Raw genomic sequence first — 24,598 nt, forward strand, 5'->3', positions numbered from 1 at the left:
GACAATGGGCCAGGTCTATTTTAAGTGTCTGTTGTATATTAAGTAGAGCTGACTTTAGATGAGGACTTTAGATGCAGGATATTAATAATCTTTACAACTTTTCTTTTTTAAGATTATTTATGCATACAAGAACTGGAGTACAGGTTGACTGAAGAACACTGCTGAGGTTGTTACAGAACAGGGAGAGAGGGGCACCCCTGAACCCCCAAACCTGCTTGATCTAAATAGGTTCTGCCATCTTCTGCATCAAGACAAAACATACAAGACTTTAATGAAAAAAACTTTAATACAGTGAGTATATAACACAGAGACAAAGAATATAATTTCTAGATCAAACACCTGAAGTTACCCATCCCCTCATGGGCAAAAGTCAACCCAAAAGGGAGTGATCCAAAGCAAGGCCTGAAAACCCTCCACAAGACTAAATCACCTCTGGCCTGGACCCATAGAAAAGAGTCAGACATGGCCAGTCAAGTCTTGGAGGAAAAGAGCACAATCAAAATCACTATAAACACTGCCATAGTCAACCTCCCCACGGGTCTCTCACCCACATCTCTTTCAACCAGCACAGTTTCTTCACATGCTCCCTACCCCATGTGGCTTTCTCAGGTCTCCTTCTGGCTCTCCATCCTGCTTCTTTCTTCTTCAGATACCTTCTCTTCTTTTCTTTTCTCTGTTCAGCTCCATTCTCCTTCTGAGTGGGACAGGAAACCTGGAACTTCCCCTTTTCCTGCGGACCACCCTGTTACAAGGGGTCTGCTGTGCCATGTGGATCAACTTCCTGGCCGGGGATCAAACTTGTGCTGTGTTGGCTGTGGATATCTTCACAGTGCTGTTATGCCACCTGGGAGGGCCTACCTTACAACTTTCAAGATCAATGTTATTTTCATTTTACAGATAAGGAAAAAAACTTGCAGAGGCCAAGTCAATATTCTTTTACATTTAATCTCATTGAAGATTAGATTATTTTGAATAAAAAATGATAGCATTTGACTAAGAATAAAATAAATATCCACGAGTTCATAAGGATATGAATAAATAATTGAAATGTAAATAAACTGAAGAAAAGGAACAAGTTTTCTTCCTTACTGAAGGATTCTACTTATAAGCTCAGGGAAATACAAAGCCACTGTAAAAACATCACAGCCATCATTGCTGCAAAGTATCAGTTCATAGAAGTTTGAGGACAAATATGATATTTGTAAAATTCAAAGTATCCCTCTCAAGACATTTATTAAAAAAGAAATAGCACTCTGTGCTCTTTTGGTAACTTTGGATAAGTCTAAACATGTCAAAATTGAAAGTTAGGAAGTAGAGTGTACATAGGTTGCTACATTTCATTTTAGACTTACTAGATTGGAATTTGTTCAGCCTGGCATAACTCAGAAATCTACATAGGGGAGGCCCTATGTAGAAAGTTGCCATGGGGAGAAGTGTTGAAACCAGGTCTGTCTTATTGTGAAACCTGGCTTTCACCAGAGCTGATTGCCCAGCAGAGACTTGAAGTCAACAGAGATTCAGAGTGAAATATCAATGATATCTCACAAAACATTGTATTTTTAAAGTGGTTTCTTTCAAATATACAGTGCTACACAGGTTTAATTACTGAATAGAGTACGTTAAGCTTCCTGACTGTAACATCTCCATTTTTTTTTTAAATACATATGGGAAACTTTTCTTTTAGTTCAGGTGATCATTGGCTTATAACATTGTCTAAGTTTCAAGTGTACTGCTTTTACTTCAAATATTGTATTTACTACATTATGACCACCACAAAATGTCTAATTTCCATGTATTTTTATACAATGGACACCTTTACCCATTTTACCCATCCTTCACCCGCTTTGGTAACCACCATTCTGTCATCAAAATCTAAAAGTTTATTTTGTTTTGTTTGTTTGTCTTCCACATATGAAAGAACTCATGTATTTGTCTTTCTCCATGTGACTTATTACCCTTAACATAAACCCTTCAAAGTCCATCTATTGTCCCAAATGACAAGATTTCATCTTCTTTTGCCTTAAGTAGGTAACATGATTTTTCCAACCAAGTATTATATATACAAGTTATAATGCCAAAATCTGCTCCATTTTTGGTAGACAGAAACTTGAATCCATAATTATATTGCTACTATTACAAAGTATGGAAGTATGATCAAATCATAAGAATTTAATGATATATATATGATATGTATATCATATCATACACACATTTTACACTACATAAAAAGAGCAAAATCAAAATTTAAACATAATTATGCATGTCACAAGTCATGACCTGTTTTAATATGTCTTCTCTCATAGTTGGCAAAGCTCTTGTCTCAGATTGCATCAGGGTCTAGAAAGTAGAATTTCCCAGCAAGCTGGAATTACCTGTATTTGGTGGGTTGGTTGCCCAATGGGCTTGGAGCTCAAGTCTTCTTCCTCCTCATCAACTTTTGTACCAGGCATCATATTAGTCCCTAGAGATGTAAAGATGGAGTATGGCTCATCTGTGCCTTCAAATAACTCCTGACCTATTTTGGGTGAGAGATTCAGGCCTGGTTCAGAGCTGGGAAATGGACAAGGAGAGGTGAATGGAAGGAAAAAACTGCCACTGGAATTCAAGATGACCATCGCCCTTTTCATACACTAGTGTGTCAACATGATTTACTCAGGTGTGATGGCTTTATTGTTAGAAATTGAATCTGAACTCTTCCCTTGTAAATAATGTACTTTCTCTCTCCCAAAGGCAGGACTGCGGTATGGAGGAAGAGAATACAATGCAGAGAGAGCTTTTTGTTTTGCATAATAGTCACTGGGACTGGACACTCCAAGGCAATTGGAAACAAGCAGGACTGTAGAAACTGGGTACGTCCTGTGCCTCCCACTTCCCCAATAGAGCAGAGGAAAGGGAACCTAGGAAAGGATGGGTAGGTGGACACTTCACTCTTCTGGGAGAAGAGAATATAATAAAGAAGATGACACATTAGGGTCGTGTTTTGGTTGTAATGGAAATACAGGTAAGCAGCTGCTGCCTTGATGACATTAAGGTCAGGGGCTGGAGGTATGAGAACTCCATGGGTACCAGGTGTGTTAGGTTAATAATAAAATGTGAGTAGTAGTTCATCCAATGTCTGAAAAGAAAAGAGTTTTCCAGAAAGAGGCTCATAAATTAACAGTCCCAGACCCAAATACCTTTTCAGTTACTTTTGTGGCAGTGAACTATTATGTCTATATAGGGCTCCTACCAAAATCCAAGTAAATTCCCTCAGAGGAAGTGTTGTCTTAACAGTCATTTCATAGGGCTACACTGTGTGAGTTTTGTTAAGGGAGGAGAGAAAACCCAGACACTCATCTCAAGAGGTCAAACCCATTTCTGCCTCCTACCCACTTTGGGCTAAAATGGGGGTCCTAAGTATCCAGGGTGCTCCAGAAGATGAGTGGTCCTTGAGAAAGTATTCTGTGTATCGAGGGTTATGGGGACGGGGCCCAAACAGACTCTGAAGACAAAAACTATCTCCTGGACCATGCTGGGCAATGACTTTTCCCTAGTTAGATGAGAGATGAGTAATGATTTGATCATTCAAACCATTACACCATTTGAAATGAATAATATAAGGAACAAAACATGTGATAGTAATAATAAAATTTCTAGCAGTTATTGAGGACTCATTGTGTACTTAAATCTTCCTTCCTTCTTGAGAAATGCAAAGGAAGGTACAGGAAAGGATGGAACTGACTTGACTGTGGTTGTAGAACAAATAGGCAATGCCTACATCTCTGTCCAGCTTAATTACTAACCATGTGGGCTCTTTGCTGCTAGAAGAGTAAAGCCAAGACTTGATCATAATCTTAGTGATTGAATGAACATTAAGTATTTTCTGTGAATTTTCCTTCCTATCATTTCTGTACAGTGCAGTACTGTCCTGCTCCATAGCATCTAAATGCTTTGCTTACCAACTGCTCAGGTATACTCTCCTTTCACTATGGCCACTGAAAATTCTCACCTATTTTCCAGACACTTATTGGCTAAGAATGATGGTAGGTTCATGGAACAGAACCTGAGTTAACCCAACCTGGAAATCTGACCTTGGACAAGAACTTGGGATAACCTGGTGAATCTGGGCAAGTCTTTCAAGGTCTTTAATCCTTAGTATTCTTATCAAATAATGAGATTGGTTCTTTAGATCCTATTAGATTTTGATAATTTTTGAAAGAGCTTCATGTTGAAAGAGCTTACTGTAGAATTTTGTTCAAGGCTGTAGAAGAATAAGAGCTTCTTCCCACAAGGAAGTCAATATTTAGTAAGGTGAGTGGAGTCACCATTGGGCCCTTAGCTATGATGAAATAATGAAGAACTTTGATCTGCTCCATGTAGTCTTTGGTGAGAATAGATGGTCGCATCTATGTGGTCCATGTCAGCATCACTGGATATTAAAAATCTAGGATCTTAGGTCTCATTTCACTTCTATGGCATCAGAATCAATTTCATAACAAGATCTCCAGGTGGTTTGGATGCTTATAAAAGTTTGAAGAACTGCGGTTGTTGAGTGCATAGAAGGAACAGCTAAGTCTCTTTGTGGCCACGATCAGGGACATCTTCCAGAGAAGGGAATGCTAGGCTTTGAAAGAACAAGTCAAGTAGGCTTTCAACAGGAAGGGAGAAAAGAGAGCAAAAGCATGCAAATTAGCAGCACAGAATTTCTTTCCTTTGATTTATTTCTTAGGTTGAGACATTTTAGCTCCAAAAGAGATGACAATTTATGTGTAACCAGGGAACAAGAGGATCTTTGAGTTTCTAGGTTTGTGTATGATAATCATATTGATTCAGTATTATGGGACACCAATTAAAATTGTCACTAAGCAAGTGGGTGTTTGGGCATGGGAATGAAAGGTGCTGTCATTGCTGAGTTTCTGAACCTAGAAGAGTCTAGATTAGAATCCTGGGAAAAACACATGCAGCTATCAAACCGTGGGAAGTTCCTTGGCTTCTCTATTCCTTGGCTGCTATCTCTGTAAATGGTACTATAATGGTACTCACCTCACTGGAGTTTAGGGGAGCTTCACATGACTTATACATTTAGAGAATTGAGAATCCTAGAAGAAATACAAAAGAGTTTATTAGACACTTTCTGTCATTAATGGTTAGTGTGGGTAGAGTTATTGAAAATTCTAGAATAAGTTAAATATTTCTGGAGGCTTTTCAAGATTTCCTGAATTGCAAAATCTCCCGTGTTTCTTGCTACCTGTCCTTAGGAAACAGTAAATAAGAAGGTAGCTTGTTCTTACTAACCGTGTGATAATGAGGCACTCACTTCACTCCCCAATGCTCAGTTTCCTCACCTGTATATAATGGTGATAATCATTGTATCTCCACATAGAGTTGTTATCAGGAATATTTAGTAATAAATTGCTTAGAATAATGCCTGGTCTATATTTGCAGCTGATAAATATCTATCTACCCATCATTCCATTACCACCACCAATCCACCAATCAGATATCAGCCTTTTTATTATTTCCCGTAGAGATCACCTAAAAATTAAACCCCACATAGGGTACCACTCACATATCAGTCAAGGCTGACACTAATAGTACAGTATTTCTTAGTTCTCAATTCTTGGTTGGTCCATTTCTCTGCCTTGTTTAGAACTCAACTGGGTTGACTATAAAACATTAATGGTCCTGCAATGTGAGCAAAAAGTAAATAGCGCCTAAATCCTCAAGGCAGTCTGTTAAGAATTCCTTTGTTATCATCTTTCTCCATCTTCCAACTATCCCGAGTTGGTAATTTAGGTTTTTTTTTTTTTTTTAAATTTATATCTTTAGTATTGGTGGTTTCTTTAAACAAGAAAGACAGGGCCCTCCCTGGTGGTGCAACAGGTTAGAACACAGCACTAAGCTAGCTGCAGCCACTTCAATGTGAGTTCGATCCCATGCCAGGGAGGTGACCCACATGGCACAGCAGACCTCTCCTGTCTCGCCTGCTGCCTCCTGCAGCAGTATATTTTGTGAATCTGCATGTTCTGCTCCCCACTCTGTCTCTGGCGGGCCCTCTCACCGCCCCTGTATCTCTGGCCTGTATCCAAGTTCTGCATGTATAAATAAATAAATCTTTAAAAAAGATAAACAGGACAGACAGAATAAATACATCTGTAGAGAAGCACACTTATCCTTTAAAAGATGGCAGCTGCTCGAACTGTCAATCAACCAAGTCTCGTATATTCTGTCCTGCCAGGTTGGATATTTCATTGTGTTACTTTTTTATTCCCTTTTTTATTGCTGCACAACATACTATTTCAATAGGAGAAGAAAATAGAACACCTGTTGTAAATCTTTGAGGATTTTGTTCTGTGTTTTCTTGTAAAGCCAAACCAGAAACCCCCACTGGCAAAACCAGCTGTGTCTCATATTTAAACATAAACTATAAAGTGTCAAGGGAAAGAAAAAGTAACTTAGCCAATGAAAACAGTACACTGGGGGCCAGAGTCTGTTTTCAAGATTTATGAGCTGAAAGCAAGTCACATTTTAATGAATATTAAATGAAACCTTTCTGAGTTGTTGAAGACAGGCTGTATATTCTTACGGACATTTTTGTGGAGTGCTTCTGTTACGAAACTTGAGTTGTCTCCTCAAAATGATATGCGTGTCAGCACATTATAATAAATCTTCTGAAAACTAGAAATTATATGATGGGTTAATGCTATGGAAATTATAGTTTTTCCTCTAAAATGTGTCAGATTTTTATCTGTGGGGATATGTTGTGAGAAGAGAGTGGGAAAGAAAGCAGGGTCTTAATTTTCAACTTACTTTGTCCTGGTTTGAGGGACTTGATTCTGAAAATGAGTCTGAATTTGGTGTCAGGGGGCAGATGTGGGCAATCCTGTCACTGGGTCTTCAACCAGGTTCCTTCAATCCTGGCTGCCACAAAGAGCTCCACCCTTAACTTCTCTGCCACCCCAACCCCAGATGTCACCAGACCCTTAGTGTGAACTTGACCTTTAGAAGAGTAACACAAAAGCACAAGAATACTAAATAGGAGCCTACCTTCCTGGTCTGGCTGTGAAAAGGAGAGATAGATATAGAAATAGTCTTAGAAGCAAGGGGTGCCAGCCTGAGAAGAAAGTGAACTGAACATCTACCAGACATGCCTCCCCTCAGGTGGGCTGGCCTCCCTGTGTGAAAGAGGCAGGTGAGCAACTCTGTGTGACACCACAGACCTCTGTCCTTAGTCCTGGATTCAAATCCAGCCGACTTAAGTGTAGAGGTCTCAGTCTTCTTGGATGGCAATTCCAGAATATAGTTTGAATTTTCCAGAACTATGAAGCAGTTCTTTTGTTTAACCAGGGGAATGATTTAGTCTATCAGGCTATAGTCTCCAGGTAAGTCAAATTAGGAGGACTTTCCCAGGGAAACAGTATACTACACTGGAACATCTTTTAGTCTCCAATTTGGGAGGTGATAGATGTCGTGGTTAAGAAATAGGATTTGGCATCAGGCTGAAATCCCTGTAGGGCAGGAGTGGCATCCATTTTATTTGCGGATATACCTCTGCTTCTTCACAGAGTTTGACATTACTATTTGATGAACATTGAGAATCAATAGATGGATTTGTGAATGAATTCCTAAAGTTGCTGTATTTCAGCTTTATGATCTTGGACAAACACTGAGTTTCAAAAATTCTCTGAGTTTTCTTATTTGCAAAGTTGGAAGGATAATGGTTACTTTAAAAGGTTGAAAGAATTAAGATGGTCTAATATATCTGTAGCCCTTAGCACAATGCTTTAGTAAGATAAGCTATCATTATTGTGTTAGTAGCAGTATATGTAGTTTCCATATTCACTGAATGGGGTTGTTTTTCAATGAGAGCAGTAAAATATTTGATATAGATTCTTGTGGCAGCCGATAAATGAATGGAGGGAAGAATTGTGCTGCAGAATCCAGACAGGATGCATTGAAAGTGGTTAAGTTGAGAGACTACATAGGATTTTCCATGGTAACAAAGGTAGAAATGACTGAGATGCGGTCTTAGAAGAACTGAGTCAGTTTGAACAGGAGACTGACCATTGGCAAGTCATAAATGTATCTGATGACCCAGCTCAGGCCATTTCTATCACACTGTGCCATGTGTGTCTCCCCGTGTAAGGAAGAGGAGGCTACATCTAAGAACGCAAGTGTGTACGTTAGTAAAAGTCCTGGAAGGCATCTTTGGTTGGTGATGTAGACAAAAGAAGTCAGGGAAGTAGTAGGAGACAGGGAAGGGGAGGGTGTGTTAAAATAGTTTTCTGCTATTTTTCTATTCTGTTTTGGGCCAGCTTTCCCTCTGGACTTACAAAAAGCTTGGCTGATGGGGTGATATTCTGGGTTTTCTAACTCATGTATGTTCATTCTTTTTGGCAAAAAAATAGTTTCCCACCATGAGATCATATGCTATTTTGCAGTCAATTTTCACAACCTGTATAGATCACAAAACACGGTTAAAAGAGAACACACACACACAGTCATGAGGGGAGACCCAACAGAGACTGTTGATGCCGTAAATGCATGAGTGTATTTTATTGTTAATTAGATCTTCCAGTGGCTTACCATGATAAGCCAGACATTGAGCGAGATATTTTATACACATATTTAATTTATGCAACCCCCCCCTTCATTTTACAGAATAGAAAACAGACTTAGAGGTAAAGAAACTTGCTTAGTACACTGTGAAGTCTTGGGTCTTCCCACATTTCACATCAATATCCTTCCAGTCTTCTTCAAAGCCTGTGAGGATTCAAAACTGAGTCCCTCACTCTTGGCCTTTATCTTCTTCCCTACACAGTTTTCTTTTGCTATGTGAGGGCTAGATCAGTAAGGGGAATGGATATGTTGATGAAAAAAGACCACTTGCTTCTTCAGGGACAATGTGACTGTATCTTAGCTCAAGAAGAACATAAGAAGTCCTCATAAGTGCCCGTCACTCTTCTAAGAGCATCACATTCGCCATCTCACTTCATTCTCACAATCCATGAGCTGAGTCCTGTGCCCACATTGGGGTGCAATTAGTACAAGCGATTAATACAAGTGCCCTTCTTGCTCACTGCCCTGCCTCACTGGGGTGGGGTCTTTTGCACTGGCTTCCATGCCAGATGCAGCAGGAAAATACCCTGGGGGACTCTGATTCAATACAGGGTTCACAGCATTTTCCACAGGATCACAGACAGCTGGTGGAGGCCCTTTCTCCCCTAGACACAAGTGAGTAATGAGGGCAGATACAGTTTCTTGCCAGCCTGTGTGATCAATAAGCTGGGTGGAACAGTGGTTTTGTGGGGCCACATCCCACTTTATTACCATCTACTCTAATAGCAGAAAGAATATTAGCTAATATTTGTTGAGCTGTTGCTAAGTGCCAGGCACTGTCCTAGTAAAAGTACACACATCTGCTCATTTCATCCTCATGTCTACACTCTGAGGATGGAACTGTCTCAGGTTAGCAACTGGAAGGACTCTGATTCAGACCCAAAGATACCTGTTTTTAGAGCTTAGGTGCCAGACAAGGAGATCTACAGGTGATAACTTTCACGAGACTGTACATTCTTTGAGGACTACTATGTCTTCATCACCTTCATAACACCTGCCTGAACGCTGCATGCACTCTTGATGCTGTCAGTCAGTAGGCCACCGGGAGGTGATTGTAGCCACTCAGCACTTAAAAGTCTCAGTGCCTTTTAACTGACTTGAGTTGAGGCCATGGGTTAGTTTCTATTCTAGATCTGATTTTGATGTGCTCCCTTCAGCCAGTTGCGTTTGTTTCACATTTACCTTTGCCAGCAGCGCCTACTGCCTTAGCAGTCTGATCACATCTCACTTTTAACTAAGTTTCCCGGCTCAGAATAAGCTTCCCTTTGTGAATAAGGGTTGGTTTCTACAAAGGGCATTTTCCAGTCAAAATTCCATTTGAGCTGTGAAGATCTGACCTGGGTGGAGGGAAGATGATTTTCTCAGAAAAGGACATCTCTTAGATCATCGGAGGGTCCCGCTCTCTTCGGTGAGTTATCAGTTGGATAGACTTCATTAGTGAGGTCCTGTGCTAGGTCATGGAGCTTTCTGTCAGCCAGCTGCTCTGGTGAAGCTGGCAGGTACCAGGTGTGGCTAGCAAACATACCTGCCACAGAGGCCAGGGCCCTTTGAAGTGCGCAAGAATGTCACACTTCAAAGAAATCTCATTGCAGCTGTCACCTGGCACTGGAGTGGAGGTCAGAGAGTTAATATACAACCAGAAAACCTGGCCCTCCCACTCCTGACCAACACCTGGAGAGCTGAAGCAGTTCTCTGGTGCAGAGGATTTGAAAGCATTGTTCCTAATTTATCTCAGCAAGAGCTCAGTGCCCTTTATGTCCTTAGATAAAGATCTATTGTGCGTATCTGTCCAACAATAAGATAAATAAATGAGCTGCGTTTTTCTTTTCTGAATGGAATTATTTAGTAACGAAGGAAGCATTTGCAATTACCATGAGCTGGTGTTTCATGATGGGACTCATTTTTTAAATAAAAAAATCAGGTTTTGTTCAAATATGGCAAAAGATCTGAGGAGCCTCATATATTCTAAGTGTTCACTATGTACTCAATTAATATTTTAAATTTTCCTCGGGGAACACTGGAGCTGGAGTAGAAAAAGTATATTTATAATGTGTATTTATAAATTACCGCAAAGTGGATATTAAAATGGACTTCCTGGTTGTGATGCTATTAAATGCAGACCAGAATTATTGTGGTAGATTTTAAATACTTGTATGATGAGGACTTCCTGCCACTTTGATGGTGCCCTTTTCAACATCAAGCCAAGTCATCCTCCCCTCTAGTAGAAGGAGCTGAATTTTTAAAAAAGATTTATTTATGCAGATCTTCCCTGGTGGCGCAGTGGGTTAAAGCAAGCACTAACAAGCTAAAGCCACTTCAGCATGAGTTCCATCCCCACCCCGGAGGTGATCCACATGGCACGGCAGACCTCTCCTGACTCACACGTTGCTCCCCTCAGCAGTGTCTTTGTCTGTCTACCTGTTCTGCTCCCCACTCTGTCTCTGGTGAATCCTCTCACCACCCTTGTAACTCTGTCCTATACCCCAGTTCTGTATGTATAATTAAATATCTTTAAAAAAAGATAATTTTTTATGAATACAAGAGTTGTGTATAGACCAGAGGTGTGGGGTAAAAGGGGAGATGAGAAGATTTGCCAGAGACAGAGTGGGGAGCAGAACAGACCATTTGACCGAAATACACTGCTGAGGGGAGCAGTGGGCAAGACGGGAGCAGTCTACAGCGCCATGTGGGTCAGCTTCCTGGTTGAGTATTGAACTCATGCGACAGTGGCTGCTGATAGCTTGATAGTACTGAGACTTAACCCCTTGCGCCATCAGGGAGGCCTTGAATCTTTCACTTCAACATAACTGTTAAAGCATATAGAAAAGAAAAAGAGAATTGGAATGGGCAACCTAGGAAAAACCAAATTTTGGATGCTTCATTTGGACTCTGAGAAGACCAGGGCAGCAGGAAGTGGCTGATGTCTCAGTTAACACCATGGTGAACACGAATTTCCATGGAATGAGCTTGGTGGGTGTCCCTGTTCACAAATTCAGGCTTCAGCTCCTTTTTCCTCCACCCTCACCTGTACACTCTAGTATAAAGATTATAGACTCCATGTGGTTAGAAAGTAGGATAGAAGATATCTGCACACATTTGTTTAGGGTGGAATATCGTTACAGATTACTGTCTAGTTCTAGCCAATGAACCAGCCTTGATGTCCTAATATTTCTTCTACACTTGCTTTATGGGCTTCCTATTTCTTATGTCTGCTCCTCTAGGGGCTGGGAAGAAAAGAGCCTGGGATACAACAAGCTTTACGCAAACTGTCCTAAGACTCTTGCAGACCTTTCATTCTCTATTCCCCATTTCTCGCTCTCCCAGTGCATTATAGTTTGTTAGAACTCTCTTTGGTGCTAAACTTTGCAGTTCACTTTCTTCTACCTTTGGGAACCAGGTTAGGCTCCAGCAGAGTGAGTAGAGGCCAGAGGCTTGAAAACCAGGATTTCTGGAACTGGGCTGCCTAGTTCCAACTCTGGCTTTATCATGTACTAGCCAGGGAACTTGAACAGATTCTGGAATAGCTCTGCCTCAGTTTCCTAATCTGACAAGTGGGGACAGTAGCAAGTTATAAAAAGTGACGAGGACTAAAAGGGATAATTCAAGAAGATATTTAATTAGCATGTAGTAATCACGTAAGAAAGCTATGCTAATTATAGTTTATTAGTTGGATTCTAAAAGTACAAAGATGAGTCTTACAGGGGAATATTTATGCTTCTGCTGCTTCTTAGATTTACAATGTCTTCAATTTTTGTGATGTTTCTCCACTAATGGGCTAGATCTTATCAATGGTCCATGACATCAGTTTAATAGGGTCTGAACTAACCAGAGAAAAAGGAAAAATAACAGTATACAAGGTGGGCATCAAGGATAATATTGTTTAATAAGACTTGTTTCTATTATATGTGTACACATATGTTTATAATACATATAACATACAGCATAATATGTAAGTATACTACATGTATACTCATGGAAAGTATAGTAAATCATAATGTAAAACATCTCAACTGCAGTCAAAAAAAGTGGAAAACTCTAGATTAAAACATAATCTGGAGGGCCTCCCTGGTGGTGCAGTTTAATTCTCAAGCTATTACCAGCCACTGTGGCATAAGTTCTATCTCCAGCGGGGAGCTAACCCACATGGCTGGCAGACCTCTCCTGTCTTACCTGCTGCTTCCTGCAGCTTGTGTTTCAGTCAGTCTGCCAGTTCTGCTCCCCACTCTGTTTCTGGTGAATCCTCTCACCCCTGCCCCCCACCCCCGCACCTCTGGCTTACACAACAGTTCTTGTATGCATAAATAAATAAAAATAAATCTTAAAATATATATATATCCTGTAAAATTAACAATATATATTTTTCTGGTTGAAGGTTTTAAGGTGGTTTCTCCTTTTAGTTTATCTCCATTTTATAACTTTTCTTTAGTAGCATTACTTTCATAAAGGAGAAAAATAACTTTCTTGGTCATTGTTGCTGCCTTGTTGACTGTGGCCCAGTACCTAGAGTGTATATAACCTTTCAATAAATACCTGCTGGACAAATGGCTGTTGAAGCTTCTGTTGAGAATTGAGAGTAAGGAAAAAAACTTTTAATTCACCATTCCCATCCAATTCTTCCACTGTCTCTAACTTGTTTGGATCTCTTGAGGTTTGTTAGTATGTGTTGATAAATACAATTCTTCACCAAAATCTCCTATAGCTTTGGGCTCCCTGTTGTGTATTGTCTTTTGTACAGGTGGTACTATTTGCTGGTGAAAGGTCTGGCTACTACACCCCACCTAGTCTTGTCATCTTTCTCTGTGAGGAGATGATCTCCTGGACGTGACCAAAAGTTTGGTCCTTGGTGTTCAAACCAGGTTCGGCGAAAGGGTGGAGAGTTTAAAAACTAGCTCACCTTGCACCTATCTGTATTTGTATTCAGGCCTATGGGCATTCAAGGGGAGGTGAGAATCCCTGTTCATCCTCCAAGAATGCTGAATAGCTCTGCACATGGGCAGCTCACTTTGGGGTGAATTTCTGTCCTCACTAGTGACCCTGTGATGGAAGTCAAGTGCAAAGGAGGACTTAAATCTGGCTTTATTCAAGTTACATAATTAATTCTGGTATTATTGTTGTTTTCCCAAGATCTTTACATGGCTGTGGCTTGTCAATTTAATTAAAGGTGAGGGCAGGGGTTAATGACACAAGGCTCCAGGGTTCTTTTCACTTCGTGTGGCTGTTTTGAAGAATAAATCAGCTAAAGCACCAGGTGCAGGGTTAGGAATGTGGTCTGTGATCAGCAAATGGACGTTTGCTGTCTACTGCCCACGGTTCCTTCATAAACCCTTGTGCTGGAGTTTTCCCTCCAGAGACTGGGGCAGCTAATTATTTCAAGCTGGTGTGGGAATTTAGCTCTGGAGACTGACTGGAAGATCAAAACTTGGATTGTTCTGACAGAAAGGAGCATGGCTGTCTACCTCATTAAGTGTCTTTGTGGCTTTCGTCCCTCTCATTCTGGCTACTCTTCTGTTCACACCCCTCTTGGAGAATGCTGCTGATTAATCTAAATTTTTCACAGTACCATGGGACTTGTGGGAACTGAATAAATGTCTTCAAGATCTAGCATAAAAGTTAAGTCCTGGCCCGAAGCCTGAAAGAAGTGATGGGAACCCAATCAGGCTGGGCAGCCAGCCCGGGACCAGGCTAATGAGACATTTACATTCTAGGCCTTTGCTTTCAGATGGGTCTTCAAGGGACTCATTGGTGAGGTGTCCAGACAGTATGCTAGAGGCAGAACTCAGTGCTTCCGTGCTTGGCTCTATGAATTTCTCTAGTAGAGCAGCAGGAACATTTTTTTTTTTAAAGATTTATTTGTGAATACAGAACTGGGGTACAGGCCAGAGGCTCAGGGGCCGTGAGAGGCTTCAACAGAGACAGAGTGGGGACCAGAACAGGCAGATGAACGAAGTACACTGCTGAGGGGAGCAGCGGGCGGGCCAGGAGAGGTCTGCCACACCATGTGGTCACCTCCGGGGCAGGCGGGAATCGAACTCATGCGAAGCGGCTTTAGAATCTCAGTGCTGTGCTTTAACCTGCTGCGCCACCAGGGAGGGCCAAGCAGCAGGAACATTTTTACAAAATTCCAGAGCAATCAACGAAAGAGAAATCTACAGTCCAAAGCAACTATTACTGTTTATCTTCGTATTTACTTATTTTTCATTTATTTATTTTTAAAGATTTATTTATTTATGCATACAGAACTGGGGTACAGGCCAGAGGTGCAGGGGAAGTGAGAGGATTCATCAGTCAGAGTAGAGTACAGAATAGGCAGATCGATGAGGTACACTGATGAGGGGGGCAGCAGGTGAGGCAGGAGAGGTCTGTTGCGCCATGTGGTCACTTCCAGGGCAGGATGGAACTCACACTAAAGCAGCTGTGTCTAGCTTGCAGTGCTGCACTTTAATTTAACCTGCTGCGTCACCAGGGAGGGTCCATTTATATATTTTAAAAAATATTTATTTATTTATGCATACAGACCTAGGGTACAGACCATAATGCATGGGCGGTTAGAGGATTCACCAGATGCAGATTGGGGTGCAGAACAGGCCAATCAACAAAGTACACTGCTGAGGGGAGCAGCAGACGAGGCATGAGAGGTTTGCTGTGCCATGTAGGTCACCTCCTTGGCCGGGGATCGAACTTGTGTTGAGGCAACTGTGGCCAGCTTTGCGGTGCTGTGCTTTAACCCTTTGTGCCACCAGGGAGGACCCTATTTAATTTATTTTTAAAGAAATATTTATTTTTATTTATTTATGCATACAAGAGATGGAGTACAGGCCAGAAGTGTGGGGAATGAGAGAATTTACCAGAGAGAGTGGGGAGCAGAACTGTCTAGATCTACTGAAATACACTGCAGAACAGGCCAATCAACAAAGTACACTGCTGAGGGGAGCAGCAGGCCAGACAGGAGAGGTCTGCTGCACTGTGTGGGTCAGCTCCCCGGTAGGGAATTGAACTCATGTTGCAGTGGCTGCAAATATAGTTTGATAGATTGAACTCTTTGTGCCTCCAGGGGGGCTCTTATTGTTAATTGAAAATCTCTTCTCAGTCTTTGCATTTTCCATTTACCTTTAACCTGTTTACAACTAAAATTTAATCTTTTATTTTGTGCTGATGGAAATAGAAAAAGGAAATATGATTTTCTTTTATTTTCAATATGTGAGGCAGTACTCGGTCCCAGGTTCAATATATGATGAAGTTTTAGTAGAACATTTTAATCTATTAGATTCAGGAAAATTGTAAAGGGCCCCAAATGATACTATAAGATAAAACCTAGGAGAAAATGAAAGGTACAGTGATCATTTTGTTTAAAGAATAGTATTGAGTTTCCAAGAAAATGAGATTCATTATCAAGAAAGGTAATAGACTGGCCATTAATCTATGAAAAGAAAGAAAGTGGTGTGTGTTAATATGACAGAATGTGTTTTTTCCCTAAAATTAAGAAAACAATTTATGTAATTTATGGCAGTATGCAGAGGGGAGAATCAGGTAGCTCTGCCAGTAAACTTTCAGGTCTCTCTTCGAATAGGGAAAGTAAAGGGAGGCGAACACAGTGGCTTGTGAAATGAATTATTTCAAGTTGGGTGGAAGACATGAAGTTAAATTTCATTCCTAGAAATGCCCTATCAGTAGAGCTTCTCAATAATGTTTCTTCTGAGGCTTAGTACTAGAATCTAGTTTTTATTTATTTTAAGCACAAATTCAGAGTTGTCACCAAAAATGATCCCAAACTTGAAAATAAGTGTGGAAAAATGAAAGTATGTTTTATGAACCTCACATTGAGCAAATGTTGAAAAAGTCCAGCTTTTTAAAAATTTTCAAGGAAAGTACCTTTTGTTTGACACAATACTACTGACAAAGCCTTGACTCTCAGAGATTACACTTACATCTGATAGAAAAGATAACACCAAAGACTATGATTTCACTGTTCTGGAGGACATTAACTAGTTTTGTATAAGACCTCACAATCTTATAATTCTCTTTTTAAAATGTTTACAATCTAGAAGCATTATTCAAACATCTACTTTATAAATATTTATAAGTACCCTGGCTCCCACATGCCTCTGGAGTCAGTTTTACTGTTCTTCTAACAGTGCCATTAATGAATGTGAGTTAACCTGCATTCATTCTACATGTGTGTGAGTCATGTTTTTAACTACTTAAAAATAATCTTTGACAGTGGAATTTGATCTCTTATTGTTTGCTGAGTAAGACTTACAATTATAGCATATCTTCTGCTCTTTGGTTAATAGTGTGAGTGGAGTCATGGTTATACTGACATTTATTTTCATGGAGTCATATATAATGTCACTTAGAATCTTCAAAAACATCAACAAAACTATTTCCTGATGTAAATCAGTATGCAAAGTTTGTCCTTGTTCTTAAAGTTAGAATGGATAAGATTTCTTTACAGCAACCCAGGATTTTTATCTAAGTAGAAATATGTTTAATCAAGTTCTTATATTTTAAAAGAAAATCAGCTCTTTAAAAATGCACCCAAACAATAAAAAAAATAAATGCACCCAAACAAAATAAACCCAACCAGACAAACACCAAGACATAGTAAAATTAATGTGCTACAAATAAAAAGAGAATGCTGAATGTATCTAGACTGTTCTAGAGAATGTTCTAGAGAAGAACAAATCATATATTAGTGAACCCCAACCTGATAATATGTGAATTTCTCAGTGAAAACATTGCAGGCCAAAAGGGAATGGCATAATGTATCAAAGTGCTGAAAGAAGAGACTTTTTTAGCTAGGAACACTCTATACTGTTAGGCTACCATTCAGAATGGATGCAACAATGAAGAGCTTCATAGAAGAAAGTTAAAGGTATTCATTTGCTATTAAACCAACCATGAAGAAATATTAAAATAAATGGTATTTCTATGAAGACATATAAAATTATTAATATATATATATGCTTAATATAAATCACAGCATTAAGTTTAGAGGAAAGGGCAAAAATGTGGGTCTGTGAAGATGACTTACATTAAAAAGACTAGTAATAGTAAGTATTCAGAAGGTCATGGAGAAAGAGGAAAGCTTATACACTCTTGGTGGAATGTAAATTGGTGCAATCATTTTGCAAAAACAGTATTGAACTTCAAAATCCTAAAAATAAAACTAGCATGGGTAGTTGAGTATGTACTTTAAGGATATGAAATCATTAACTTGATTGTGCCACAATGGTTATCATAGGGTTGTTTATAATAGCTAAAATATGGAAGCGACCTTAATAAATGATTGGGTAAAGATGTGTTATATATACATAACAGACTACTATTCAACTATAAAACAGGTGAAAGTTTGCCATTTGCAGCAAAATGAAAGGAACTTGATAAGATTATGCAAGGTGGAAATTAGTCAGAAGACAGACAAATATGGGATAATTTCACTTATTTGTGCAATATAAGGAAACAAAGTAAATGAATAGATACAACAAAACAGAAATAAGCCAGCAGACATCCACTACAGGGCTGAGGTAGGAGCAGGTGGGTTGGGCTTGATGATTGGCAGTGGGTGTTTTTTATTTTTAAATAAAAAAAATTCTGGAAGAAGTCATTCAATTATAAAGAAAATAGGCATTCATTTTTCTTTTTCCTGAAGGTTCTATTACTTTTAGGTAGATGATTGGGTAAAGAAGATGTGTTATGTATAGACAGTGGACTGCTATTCAGCGATTTGATGTTAGCTGGGTGACTAGACTTACCATTTCCTAATAAACCTGTCCTTTTAAAATGTTACCTACACCTGCCTGTGTCTGTGTATATGTCTTCATCTCCTGGGTAAACTTGCTATCTGCCAATAAAAGGGAGACTTGGATGAAGATATTCTCAGAGGTCACCCAGGATCCTGCTTTCCAGTTCTTAGAGAGATCCCTGAAAATAGAAAATGTACCTATTTTGCTTATTGTTGTAACCTTGGTATCTAGCACAGTGCTCACTTAGCACATAGTAGGAGCTCAATAAACTTTTGTTTTCTTAGGTAGGACATACCAGGTCTGTAAACTTTGGTGCTGCTCATGCTTGTCAACTTTGATCATTAGTAAATGTGGACACTTTGGGATTGTGTGAGTCTGAGGCTTTATTGGACATATTTTCATGAACAGGGTATTTAGAGAAAATGAGCCAGATATCTGCAGTTTCCAATGGGAGTTTACTTTTGTTTTTACTTATTTGCTTTCTTCTACTTTGTTTTTCAAGTAGAATCTTCAGGAGAAAAATGAATCCTCGCTGATAAATCTATTGCAGGGTCTGGACAAAACCTCTAGTAGATAGCAGGATGGGAAGAGGACAGTCATTCTCTTGTTCACTTTTTATGCCATTCCAGGCACAACTATATTTATTGTTCAGTCAAGTCCCTGTGTAGAGGTCTTATCTGTGGATGAGTCTGTGTTTGCTTGTTTGCTTCCTTTTCTATTTGCGGCCCATAGGCTTCTCTGAACTTCCTCCAAAGGTTCATTGTAGTGGATACCATGGGGTTAAACTTCCTTTTGGAGGAGATAAACCCTGCCTGAGTAACAAGCTTCTTGTTACTCAGATTCCTTTGTAGGCCGTCACGTTAACCAGGTTGGACCTGTGCCCTCTCTTCTATCAGCTCATCTGCCAGTTTATCTCACTTGTTCATTTCTCTCTGCTGAATGAGAACAAACTGTGTGTACAGTCTATGCAAAATAATGTTGCTGTTTTGTCAAAGGAGTAGTCATTTACCTTCTCAGTATTTGAATGAGAAGAAATGGTCTATTAAGAAGGTTTCTGCTGGGTAATGATTATGTGCCTCTATCTCTTTTAATTCTTGCTTTAAAAAGGAAGTGACTCACACTATAGATAAACTGGACTGGAAAGAATGTCTGCCTTATGCAAAGCTCTCATTTACATACTAGTCTCTTTCATTCACAAGGAAATAGGGACTCAAGGAATTTGGGACCAGAGTTCCTTCCTTTTTATTCCTGTTCTTTGATAGGTAGTGACCTAAAAGATCTCTAGGATTTTCTTTGTCACTAATGTGTTCCTTACCTAATTTTTCCTCTCTCTGTTGAAAAGAGAAATTGCATGAATGTTAAGAACAGAGACCAGAGATATTATAAAGTTTCCACTTAAAATACTTAACTCCTCAAAGTCTCAGATGCTCTTACATTAGTATCTTAAGTCTTTTTGTCTGTCAAGTACATTGTTGAGGGGAGCAGCGGGCGGGTCAGGAGAGTTCTGTGGCGCCATGTGGGTCACCTCTGGGGCTGGGGATCGAACTTGCACTGTAGTGACTGCGGCTCACTTGCAGTGCTGAGTGTTAGCCTGCTGCCCCTCCAGGGAGGGCCTCATTTTTTATTTTAAATTTCTTTTTTGTTTGCTTTCTAAATCATTTCTTCAGTTTATACTACAGGATTTCTCAGTTATTTGTTGGGAGAAATGAATGAAAACTAATTGGTAATCCTCAGTTATTGAAGCCTACTATCTTCTCAAACATTCATCCTGTTTTGTTTCTGACATTCCTGAGTAGACAGGCTGGTTGCTGGGGTGAAGAGTTTATTCTCCTCAATTATGTAGTTAAAGGGGTTCTTAGAGGTCAGGGTTCCTTATCCAGCCTTACACAGCCCAGAGGTGATCCAGAACAACTTCCACCTAGGCCTGGCCCAGCAAAACAGCATCAGGGCAGGGCGCTAGGTAAACAGCCCTCTCCTCTCCTCTCCTCTCCTTTAATGTAACCTTTCATTCATTTACAGTTGTTCACTCAGTTGCAGCTTATACAGGTAATAAAATTCATCTGAATAACCATCGAATGATACATGAATCATGGTGCTTCCCACCTAGCAAATAGAAAGGTACTGCTAGAGGCTGCACAGAATGGATGGCTGTTATAATTAGAATGATGGGGCAAGGCTTTTTATTGTCCTCTCCCTGAAACTCCTTCACTTCATATGGAGGCTTCTGTACGTTCAGTTTTGTCACAACAAATTTACTGTCTTCAGGTATGCTGCATAGTAATCTTTGTGTTTTTGGTTTTTATTTCATCCCCCATGATTGCCTTGTATTTGCCTATGTATTTTGTATTTAAAATTTTTTATAATGGAAAATTTAAAAAAAGAAAGATTTTTTTTGGCACTTTTTCTCTTCTTTAGGGGGCAGGGGAGAGGGAGGACTTAGCAAATAGATGAACTGCTATGGTTGGCTCAGGATGACATTTTTGGGGGAGAGATAGAAACTGCAATTAATTGAGTTATATATTACATCTTGGTTTGCAGTGTGGGTTTGGCATGAGCAACTCCATTTTGGACCTGTTGTTTCTTTTTCAATATATATTAGTTCAGATATAGGAGCTTAATAAATAAGTAAATTCCTTTGCACTTTTAAAAACAGATCCCACTTTTTCTTTAGTATTCCTTTTGCTTTATCAGTCCTGCTTTGGTGAACATGTACTTTTATTTGTTCTCTTCATTTCTTTCTCCCACTGCCATCTAGTCACTGGTAAGTGGAAACTCAAAGGCTTAAAATTAAAGAGTGAATGTTCATGCATTCAACAAACTTATGGGAGCATCTTCTCTGTACTAAGGATGATACTAGATGTTGAATATTCATTAATTAAAAAAAGAGGGAAACTTATAATCTAACCTCATCAAAATATGGGAGATTTAGAATTCCTTGGGGACATATCTAGCACTTAACCTAACAAATTCAAAACTGTCTAAATTCTACGTGACGTTTATTCCCATTGCACTTCAGCCAGCCTTTCGCATAGGCACTTCATAGGCATTTACAATTACACTTAACCTTGTCATCACCCAGAACTGAACTCTTAAAATCCTTGGTCGACTGGCCTGCCGTCCACAGCCTTCCAGCCTTTCAGCGTTCTCACCGCCATTTCCCAGCATTTTCTTTAAGTCATCCAGTTCCTGTTTCTCCTACTCTGTCTCTTCCACATTCCTTCCTATCCAGGCTCGACAGGATGATGCTTAAAATGCTTCAGTTTTTCTTGGGTCAATACCATTTTCTTCCTACACCTTCTGCAGTTCTATCCTTCAAAATCCTCTCCCTGAAACTCCTTCACTTTCACATGGAGGCTTCTGTGGGCTGCTAGGGAAAAATGCCGTTCAGTTTTGTCACAACAAATTTACTGTCTTCAGGTATGCTGCATAGTAATCTTTGTGTGTGTTTTTGATTTTTATTTCATCCCCCATGATTGCCTTTTATTTGCCTATGTATTTTGTATTTAAAAATTTTTATAATGGAAAATTTAAATATATTCAAAATAGAGTGAATAATATCATAAACCTCTAAATTACTATTATTTAATGCATAGACTATTGATGGCCTCAGTGCCTTCCCCAGATGATTTTAAAGAAAGTATTTGCATGCATCATATTATTTATCTGAGTACTGTATGCATTCTAATAGAGGAGGACATTTTATTTATTTTTTAAAGATTTACTTATGCATACAGGAACTGGGGTACAGGCCAGAGATGCAGGGAGTGAGAGGCTTCACCAGAGACAGAGTGGGGAACAGAACAGGCAGACTGACTGAAGTACATTGCTGAGGGGAGCAGCAGGCAAGACAAGAGAGGTCTGCTGTGCCTCCCTGGCCAGGGATTGAACTTGTGTTGCAGTGGCTTCAGATAGCTTCTTAGTGCTGTGCTTTCCCCTCCTGAATCACCAGGCAGAGCCCAGATGAGGGCAATTTAAAAATCATCGAGTACAATGGCATTGCTACTAGATAAAAACTAGAAATCCTAAACTATAAATTCATGTTGCCCAATGTAAAGGTTCCTGTTCCCCTGTGTGCATAAAAGCAAAATAATCAGTCCTTGCTGTGCCCGAAGATGTTTATAATAAGTTTGTAAGAAATCTGCCAGGGCATATTCATTAAGGATAAAAATTAAGCTCCCCCTCCTTGTTCAGCAGGCAATTTTGAGAGGCTTAAGTGATAAGGTTGCCATGAAAGGCCAGTCACATTGAACATGATCTGCAGAGCTCCAGGGATACAGAAACAGAGTCAGGACACATTCTGTGTCAAAGGTCAGTGCCCAAGACCAACATCCCAGCAGATAACTGGTGCAAATTGGTGCCCCAGAGAGGCTAAAAGAGTGCCTCAAGCCTCTTTTTGTGAGAAGATAGCTCCCATGGACGCTATCTCCTGTCTTGCCCCCAGCAACCTTGCTAGGTATTCAGTAAATCTGCCTTTTCTGGTCTCCACTCTGTCTCTGTTTTTCCACCCCATATACCTCCAGCCTTTGCTCTAATTTCCCCATAACAAAATTCGAAGGGAATGCAGAGGGGAGAACAGGAGTAGGGAGAGGAGGATTTCAAAATAGGCCCGATCAAATTCTGAAGCCAATCATCCCCTTGCGGTCAAACGTTCAGCTTCACAGACAGGGACCAAAGTGGAATGACCAAGGTCCAGGAAAAGAGCTGCCAGGAGAATGAATCCAACATACCTGCCTGCAAGAACATGAGTAAGAAGAGATTTTGCTGCCCCAAAGTGCTGGTTGAGGAGAAGAGAACCAAAGTTCAAAATGTACTGCCCAAGTTAGATCCAGCATGGGTTGAGATGTCAGCCACCATAGTCTCTAAAGAGAGGAGTAACTTACTGCTAAAAGTGCTAAAGTCAGAAAAAGAGCCACGGGAAAGAGCCAACTGAAGGGGCAAGCGTGGTCTCTGAGCAGAGGCAGGAACCTCCCTTCTCCACCCACAAACAGCAGCTGAATCAAAGCATGAAGGCCTTCTTCTCATACCTGTTGACTGTTTTTTGAAGTCTATTCCCAGGCTCCACTCTGCTCCTTAGTTCTAGTTATTCCTGTTGAGGAAATCAGGAGGTATAGCGGCTAGAGATTTGTGGCTCTTAATGGTTTCTTATAATCCCCCTCCCCAACCCCAGCTGTCTTTATGAAGCCATGCACAGAGGGATGAGACTCATGGTTCTCTTACAGCATTATCTGAGCACAAGAAATTAATAATACTTTTCTAATAACATTAGACATATAGACATACTTTCACATTTCCCTTAATTGCCTTTCTAAAGATTACTTATTTATGCATGCAAGATCTGGAGTACAGGCCAGAAGTGCAGTGGGGTGACAGGATTAACCAGAGACAGAGTAGGGAGCAGAACAAGCAGATTGACTGAAGTACACTGCTGGGGGAGGCAGTAGGCAGAAAAGGAGATGCCTGCTGTGCCATGTGGGTCACCTTCCTGGCTGGGGATTGAACTCGTGCTGCACTGGCTGTAGATAGCTTCATAGCGCTGTACTTTAATCTCTTGTGCCTCCCCTGATAACTTTTTAATTGTTAAAAAATAAAAGTTTGTTTGAAAGAGGTAAAAACCTATACAAAGAAAATTACAAAACACTGTTATAAGAAATTCAAGAAGACACCATGAAATGGAAAGACATCCCCTGAACATCATCAAAATGGCCATGCTACCAAAAGCAATATACAGATTTAATGCCATCCCAATAAAAGACTCAATGACATTCTTCAAAAAAATAGAAAAAATATTGATGAGATTGATTCATATGGAACAACAAAAGACCTCAAATAGCCAAAATTCTCATGACTAAGAAAGAGAATGGAGGCATTACAATCCCAAACTTCAAGCTCTACTACAAAGTCATAATAATCAAAACTGCATGGTACTGGAACAAGAATAGACATACAGACCAGTGGATTCGAATAGAAAACCCAGATATAAACCCACAAGTTTATGGACAGCTAATCTTTGACAAAGGAGCAAAGAAGATACAATGGAACAAAGAAAGTTTGTCCAGCAAATGATGCTGGGAAACCTGGGAAGCTACATGCCAAAAAATGAAACTAGATCACTACTTCACACTGTACACAAAAATCAACTCGAAGTGGATTAAAGACCTAGACATAAGAATGGAAACCATAAAATACCTAGAAGCAAAGATGGGCCAAACACTACACGACACACACTTCAGTGACATCTTTGAAGATACAACACCCAA

Source organism: Condylura cristata, unplaced genomic scaffold (genome assembly GCF_000260355.1).
Source record: "Condylura cristata isolate star-nosed mole 26May11 unplaced genomic scaffold, ConCri1.0 scaffold00004, whole genome shotgun sequence".
Lineage (NCBI taxonomy): Eukaryota > Metazoa > Chordata > Mammalia > Eulipotyphla > Talpidae > Condylura > Condylura cristata.